Raw genomic sequence first — 7,739 nt, 5'->3', positions numbered from 1 at the left:
AAAGTAGGTGCAAGCTTCTTTAGGACTAATCAAACATTGTGATGTCAAGTATAGTTTTGTATTATTGTAATACTTTTTGTGTATTTGGATAGTGAGTCTAGAAGGTGGATTTAACCTTTATTCTTGAGCAAGTGTGCTCTCTTTTTGTTCTCAACTCCTAACAGGGTTGTAGGATTTTAACAAGGTCTTGTCCTCTAACAGAGACCAATGTACTAAATGCTATGTAATGTCTCCCAACAAAGTTAGATCTTCTAACAAAGATATTTTTAGATTAGTGCATCATCTTGTGGTTCCATCCCCATTGGGGTTCCCCTTTGGCTAGGGTTTCCTTGAAAAAAAATCACGGTGTTATGGATTCTTTTTGATGTATGCTTTACCTTTATGCATTGTGTGTTGTGGATTCTTATGGTTAAGTTGTAAAGTATTGAATTGGTTTGAAAGTGTCACAACATTGATTCACACCCCCTTCCTCTAGAATCACTTGATCCTTAGAAAGTGCTCCAGTAGTTATTATAATTAGTTTTGTTTTTCTAAATCTTCTAAATGGTACATTGAGTGAATTTGACCATTCATTTTTGGGGTTTCTTTGTATGTAATTTTATTGATTTGTGGATACTCTTTGAGCTATGGCCACACAGGGGTGAAGAACTAGTCTATTTCCTTCTCCATCTCCACCCCTATTTCTATCATCTTGTCTTTTGTATAAATTTTGCATTGAGTATGTTTATCATTTTTTTTGGGTGAAATGGAAGTCATGATAGAAGAAGGATAAGGTTCAAAGTTGATGATGCAAAAACAATAATCAAGAGTTTCATCTCTATTGAAATCAAATTTGAAAGCTATAAAATTAAAAAAAATTGAACTAGGGTTGCAAAGTGTGAGAAACATGGATCAACAAAAGAGTATCCTAGATATTAAGATTGAATAGTTAAGCACACCAATGAAGAAATGCCAAAGATGAGGCACATTTGAGTGAGAAATATATTCAACAACAAAAATCAATTGATCACAAAGGAAAACATAAAGAGGACAACTATACCATTTCAATATAGAAATCTGGAAGATTAAAGACAACAACTACACAAACTGAAAAATACAAATTGTTGCTCTTTACACAAATGAATCCAAAATGTAGATCTATTAAACAATGTTCATATAAAACACAACTATTTAGAGTGGTAATACAACCCCTAAATTGTTTTAATTAACACTACTCTATGTCATTTCAAATTTCACATTTACGCTACCTTCCTATATCTCTTCCACTCATTGCATAAGAAGGTGCCCTTGCTGCTTTGGGTAATCCATATATTTGCTTTTACCATATGAAAAGTGGAAAATATACATTAGCTTTAAAGCCGTACCCTGAAAATGCGCGTATCATGAGTACTGTGTTAACCTTAAATGCTGAGAAAGACCACGCTCTCACTGGACAACACGCTGCCCTTTCGGAGAAGTAACAGAGTTCCGAGGTAAACCTCAAGATTTCGGTCACTTTTAAACTAAATTCCGATGGAGTAAAGCCCGAAATAAAATTAGTTTTGCCCCGACAGTCGGGCACAGCTTTTGACGGGTAAATATGATGCAATCAATGTTTATAGGACATCTACTAAATTTCTTGTGCTTCTACATCACTCCATTAAATTTCTTCTGCTTGTACATCACTCCATTGATGCAAAGTCTGCCCAATAACTTAACCTCATCAATTCGCAATGCTAAGCTCTTTCTGTGCTCCGAATTGCAAGAAACCCGCCAATTGGTTTTGGAGATTCAGTGGAGGTCGAAGACCGGAGGCGGCCCGGGCAGGAAAGCAAGAAAATAAATTAGGTAAGTTGTACTTTCGTAGAAAGATTTTGATGAAATTCAATCAAATTATAATGGGAAAACGCCGGAGGAATCCTCGTCACAGGCTGGGTAGATTTATAAAGTCTTGTTGCCTGTCCAAGTTCGAATCCCCGCAGCATTACTATAGGCATAGAAAACAAGAGAACCCAGAGCAAGACCTAGAACAAACCATGGAGGAAGAAGAAGAAGAAGAGCCTAATATTTTATGCCTACCTCATGATCTGTTAATGGAATGCCTTGCACGGGTGCCCCGTTCATCAATTCAATCCTCAATGCTAGTTTCAATTGGATTTTACAAGGCCCTAAAATCCCCTTCTTATTATGAGCTCCGTAAGAGTATAGGCAAATTAGAGAGCCTACTATTTGTATTTGGGGGTGCAGGAACAGGGCTGACATCTGCTGTTTACTGCAAAAGCAATGGAGCTTGGAAGGCTGGTTTGCTTTTCTCCAGGGATTCCATTAGAGGGAATGAGTGGGTTTTGGATTACCATAGTGCTGATAACTCATTGTTATATGCACAACCCGCCATTGTTAAACAACAGATCTTCATTTTGGCGGCAGTTCCTTGCCCCGCTTCAGGCAATGAGGATTGTACCATTGTGTATGATGCCTGGACAAAGTCCTTGATCAGAAGGGCACCTATGCTTTGCCCTAGGAAGAAGTTTGCTGCTTGTGTGATTTCCAATAGGATCTTTGTTGCAGGTGGTGCCCTTAGAAATGACTCTGGTAGGGAGGCACTTGTTGATGCAGAGCAATACATCCCTGAGCTTGATGAATGGAAACCCATAGCAAATATGCCTAGGAAGAGGTATGGCTGTTTGGGTGCTGCTGTGAATGGGATTTTCTATGTTATTGGTGGGCTCAAGTTTGGTCATATGAATGGACTTTGTGTGCAACCCTATGCCTATGTGGGTTCTATGGATTCATTTGACCCAAGGACAAATACTTGGCTGAAAACCAAGGCATTGCCCATGGGTGGGTGTGTAATTGCTTGTACTGTGGTTGGATCTTGTATCTATATGTTGGCAAGCCATGCAGTTGAGTTGTCTTTTTGGAAATATGCTACAGATAATGATACCTGGACTAGGATTAAGCCTCCTCCTATTCCATCTCCTTTGAGGATGGATAGTTTGCTGAAGTTCAGTTGTGTATCGATTGGGGCCCTAGTGTATATTATCCAAGTAGGGGGCACCATTGATGATCTTTTGAGGAGGAGCGGCAGGAGCACAAGAGGACTGAAAGAAGGCCTTGTTCTTATTTTTGATACTAAATTGCAGGAATGGCAGCGAGGCCCCGACTTGCCTTATATAAAAAATGGAGCTGCTTGTGCTGTTGTGGAATGCTGAAAATCAGAATCTGATGTGTTCTTCTTAATATTTATGGTTGCACATTATTGCCAAAATTTGTGCATATATATGAGGTTATGGAAGGATATATCAGGTTATATAGTTTGATTTTGCACATTATTGGCTAATTTGTCCATATATATGAGGTTCTGAAAGGATATATCAGCTTATATAGTTTGATTTTGCACATGATTGGCAAATTTGTGCATATATATGAGGTTATGAAAGGATATATGAGGTTATCTTGTTTGATTTGTCTTGTTTAAAGCCTATATATGCTAAAATCAAGAAAACTGGAATTCTGAATAGGCAATGGCATCCTAGGGTGTGGCAGATTTAATGGCATCCCAAACAAAAGTTAAACTCGGAGTGTCACCTTATGGTTTGATATATTTGATTTTGATCAGATATGTGCTGGGAAGAAGAAAAATTGATTTCTGATCGGGGTCTGACATCCTAGGGTTCGATATTTGCTAAAAGGATGGCAAACATGACTCTTGGATATGTGATCTTACAATGGCTAGCCAAATATTATTATATTTTTGACAAGCAATCTATTTACAACTTTTTGAATTAGAGCTATCAGATTTCTACAATCCATCACTATAATTAGTTTGTTTTCTGGATTTGATTGTGCGAACAATTTTTATCATCAATGGTTTGGATCATACTACGTGATCCATTGTCAGCATGCAAATGCAAAAGAAGAGGAGGAGAAAGGAGATAGATTGCAGACCAGAAATCCTATAAAAGGGGTAAGAATCCATTATTTTAATTAGCCAATTTGAGCATTGTTACAAGCCACAGTGGATACAGCAATCCACATGCTTTTTGGCCTGGTGAAATCAGAGAAGCGGGCCTGGGAAAGTCGGAGCACTTTATTTAATTATTCAAGACTATCACTTGCTTCCTACTGGTGCACTATATTGTATGACTTGTAAAGATTTGAAGCTACTTTCCTCATTTTTACAATCTGTGTATTGTATTATCACAGCTTGATCTGGTTTATTCAGAAAAAATATGATTTTTTTCCCAAATTATTGCCTGCCTAGAGATATTGGAGGAGAGATCATTTCAAGCCTTAGATTGAATTGAGCGGTATTGTGTGCATATATGATGTCTGTTTCAGCTTTAAATTTAAAAGCGAGTTTTGCTAGCTTTATCTTCATGATGGCATGAAATTGAGGTGCATTTCTTCTTGCAATTGTTAGCTGAATAAATGGTATCCTTTTCATGGAAAATAAATCTTTGGTTCTTGTTCATTTTGACTACTCCTGAAACTAATGTGATGACAAAATTTAGATCAAAATTTCTGAAATCAGGAATTGGCAAATTTGTAATATTAAAGACAAAGCAGATAGGAAGAAAGTGCTTGATATGGAGCAAAGTAAACACTTTTGGCTGATTGTATTTCATTTGTGTTGTTTGAAAAGAATTTTCTATGACTGATGTCTTTAGCTAAATGCTTACATGCCTAAAGTGATTAAATAGCATTGATCGTTACAAAATCTTATGAACATACTGCCTTATACCTCATTCTACAAATTCTTAGTTTCTTAGTGTTACTTAGGAATCCTGCCTTCTGCCTGGATTCCATTAGTTCATGTCCATTCTTTTGTGGTTGAAGATTGTCTGATATCCTCCAAAATCCTCTGGAGGCTTTAAGAAGACTTATTAAAACAACTCTGTCCACAAGGAAGAACAGAGAAACTAAGAAGCCCATTCATACCCTCTAAAATCCATTATTACCAAATTTCATACTGCAAAAGTTGTATAAATAAGGTTGTCTCTCAAAGGCAAAGCATTGGCTAATTACAAGAATAACATTGATAGGAACATATGGATTGAACATATTCTTTTGCTTCTGCAACTCATTTCAAATTTGATCTTTTATTCAAAATATGGACAATCTAAATTTAGAATGTAGCACGGCCTTATAACTTTAGACGCTCTCCAACTCTTATGGAGTACAATGTCAAATTCTTTTTAGTTTAACACAGTCCACAACTTTTTGTAGACTATATTTAACATTCTATCAGAGATGCGCCTTCTATTATTCCATGTTGTATAATATAGATGAGATGAATGTTGAAACAGCACTTCATTTCAGTTGAAACACAGACTCTAGGCATAAGTATTGCAAACTTAATGGTGAATATCAAATATAAATACAATATTAATTCTTCAAAGTTGTATAATATATTTTATAAATCCTTACAAAACATTGTATTCTCTACAACTTCTCAAAAAAATATTCTCTACAACTGTTTAATAGAAACCCAGCTCCAACCAATTTTTAATTATGTCCGACACCTATCAAGTTTTATATTTTATCAAATTTCACATTTCTCAACACTAGCTATTAAACAAACCTTTCACACCGACATGTGCTCTGCCAGTAGAGCTAACTAACCCTCTAATTCCATCTATCTTTATAGTCAATAGCGCATGTCACTCATTCAATGCATATGATTAGTCAGAATATATTTACGTCTTAAGAACTATTTAGTTAGTGCATGAATCAATGTATAGTCTCTGATACATTTGAATGGTAGCCCCTCATTTTCCTAACTTAAAAGTACTTGATAGAAATAATTTTTTAAATCTTTTATAAACTAGAGAATTTGGGTAGTCTTTCTGTACTATACTAAGTCTTATAAACTTATGTCTATCACAACAGAATTAGGATTCAGTCCAAATATAATTTTTAACTTAATTACCCAAACTGGCCAAAGATCCAAATTGGAAGCACGTTTAGAGAGCTGCAATGGCAATTTTAATGGGGACAAATGCTGTTTGGTCTTAGTTTAAAATATGAAGCGTAGCCTAGCATTATTCCAATTATGTTTATGGAATCATGATAAAGTTTCTTGTTTCTTTTCAATCTGAGTAGATTATTAAAATAATAAATGAAGACATATATGCTTGACAGATTCCTTATACTGGCCCAGTATACCTCGTTGCTCTCAAAGGGAGGCAAAAGTCATCATAAGGTTTTGTCATCATCATATAAGTTTTTTGTTTTGTCATCATAGGGTTTAATTCTTCAACGAGATAATAGTGAAGATTGCTGTGCCTTCTCATAATTTTAGATTTACTTTGATTTGACCGTCTATCAGGTTTTAGAAACAATAAGAAACAAAATTTATTTGCAATCTTATACTTTAAAGTTTAAATTGTGAATTGTGAAATTATTTTAAATTAGTTTTGTGAATCTATTGATTTTTTATTATTATTGTTATAAATCAGTAGGCTGTGTAAAATATTTGAATTATATGTTAATTATTTTATTAAAAGACAAAATTTAATTTAAATGTAGAATATTTAGTAAATGTATTTTTTTTTCACAAATCTAGTGCATTAGACTATTTACTTTATTGTTTTTAAAGTATTCATATTTATATGACATGTTAAGCATATATGAACAATTGATTGTTGTTTTCATTCATTGTATAAAGTCATTAAATGTGTATCCAAGCTTTTGATAAAGTGGAAAAGTATTCGTAGTCATTTACAAAACTAGTTAATTAATTTTTTATTATTTTATGTATAGAGACAATATTTGTGATGCATAAATGGATCTATTGACAACATATAATACAATTAGTTTAATATCAATCCAATTCCTATTTATTGTACACACTTAGTTGTTTGATGTCTTATTTTAAGATTATTTGTTTATCAATAATCTTGTAAAGGAGGGGGCACCCCCATGGTCACCTAGGACACCCCATGTAAAAAAATAAAAAATAAAAAATCTTGTAAAGTGTAACAGGTTTCATTTTGGTTCATTTAGTATATAAAAAATGTAGCTAATTAAGCAAAATCAAGGTAGACGAAATGATGATAGTTGTGAGTAATAAATTTTGGATTATAAAAGTAAATTTGAAGAAAGTAAATGCAAAGAATAATAATGTCACTTGTATCAAAACCTAGGCATAAATAATTTTGATATAATGTTGCGATACAAATATCTCAAAGTCTGAAATAGATAGACTTTGCTAGTGAAGTGTTTCTAGATTTGTAAGACATTCATTTTCTATTTAGGGTCAAGACTATATCATGGCTTAGTCTGAGGCCACATATTTCTCGTCCAAGTTCAAATTTGAATTTATGGAATGTGAATTTTTTCTTAAAAAAATCTTCTTATATTTTGTTTAAAAATATTTTTAGACATTAATGATATTTAAAAATATTCAATAATGATGTATTACATTGCAAACAAAATGAGTTCTATATCAACTCCTAAAATGAATGTACAGATAAGATAAAATAAGATAAGATAAAATTATTAATGTCCATGAAAAACCAAAACGGTTTATGGGATTGAGCATACAAACAGAAGAGCCAGCACCAAACGTTGACTGAAAAGGGAAAAAGCAACAAGAAGAAAGAAAGACAAGGTAAGGACTAAGGGTCCTTCATTGTCACAAAGAAATCCGTAATAGAGAGGTACATCCCTGGACAATCCATAGTCTTCGGATGACGTGAAGAACCCCTATAGGACTGATGCTGCTTGTAGAAATTGGTACAATGTTCGACAGATCT

At 34.1% G+C, this 7,739-nt stretch overlaps 1 pseudogene across 1 annotated transcript; it reads left to right on the top strand.

The window, feature by feature from the left end:
- The first annotated feature begins 1,305 nt into the window (after positions 1–1,305).
- Positions 1,306–4,347, top strand: LOC149548421 (F-box/kelch-repeat protein At5g26960 pseudogene; annotated as a pseudogene). The gene has a single exon (XR_016354024.1). The product of XR_016354024.1 is annotated as an F-box/kelch-repeat protein At5g26960 pseudogene (transcript).
- The last annotated feature ends 3,392 nt before the right edge of the window (positions 4,348–7,739 follow it).

The sequence above is a fragment of the Cupressus sempervirens genome, chromosome 7 (assembly GCF_028749045.1).
Source record: "Cupressus sempervirens isolate cs-2001-9-10 chromosome 7, ASM2874904v1, whole genome shotgun sequence".
Taxonomy (NCBI): domain Eukaryota; kingdom Viridiplantae; phylum Streptophyta; class Pinopsida; order Cupressales; family Cupressaceae; genus Cupressus; species Cupressus sempervirens.
Note: the sequence above shows the minus strand (reverse complement) of the source record. Positions and strands in the feature narration are given on the sequence as shown.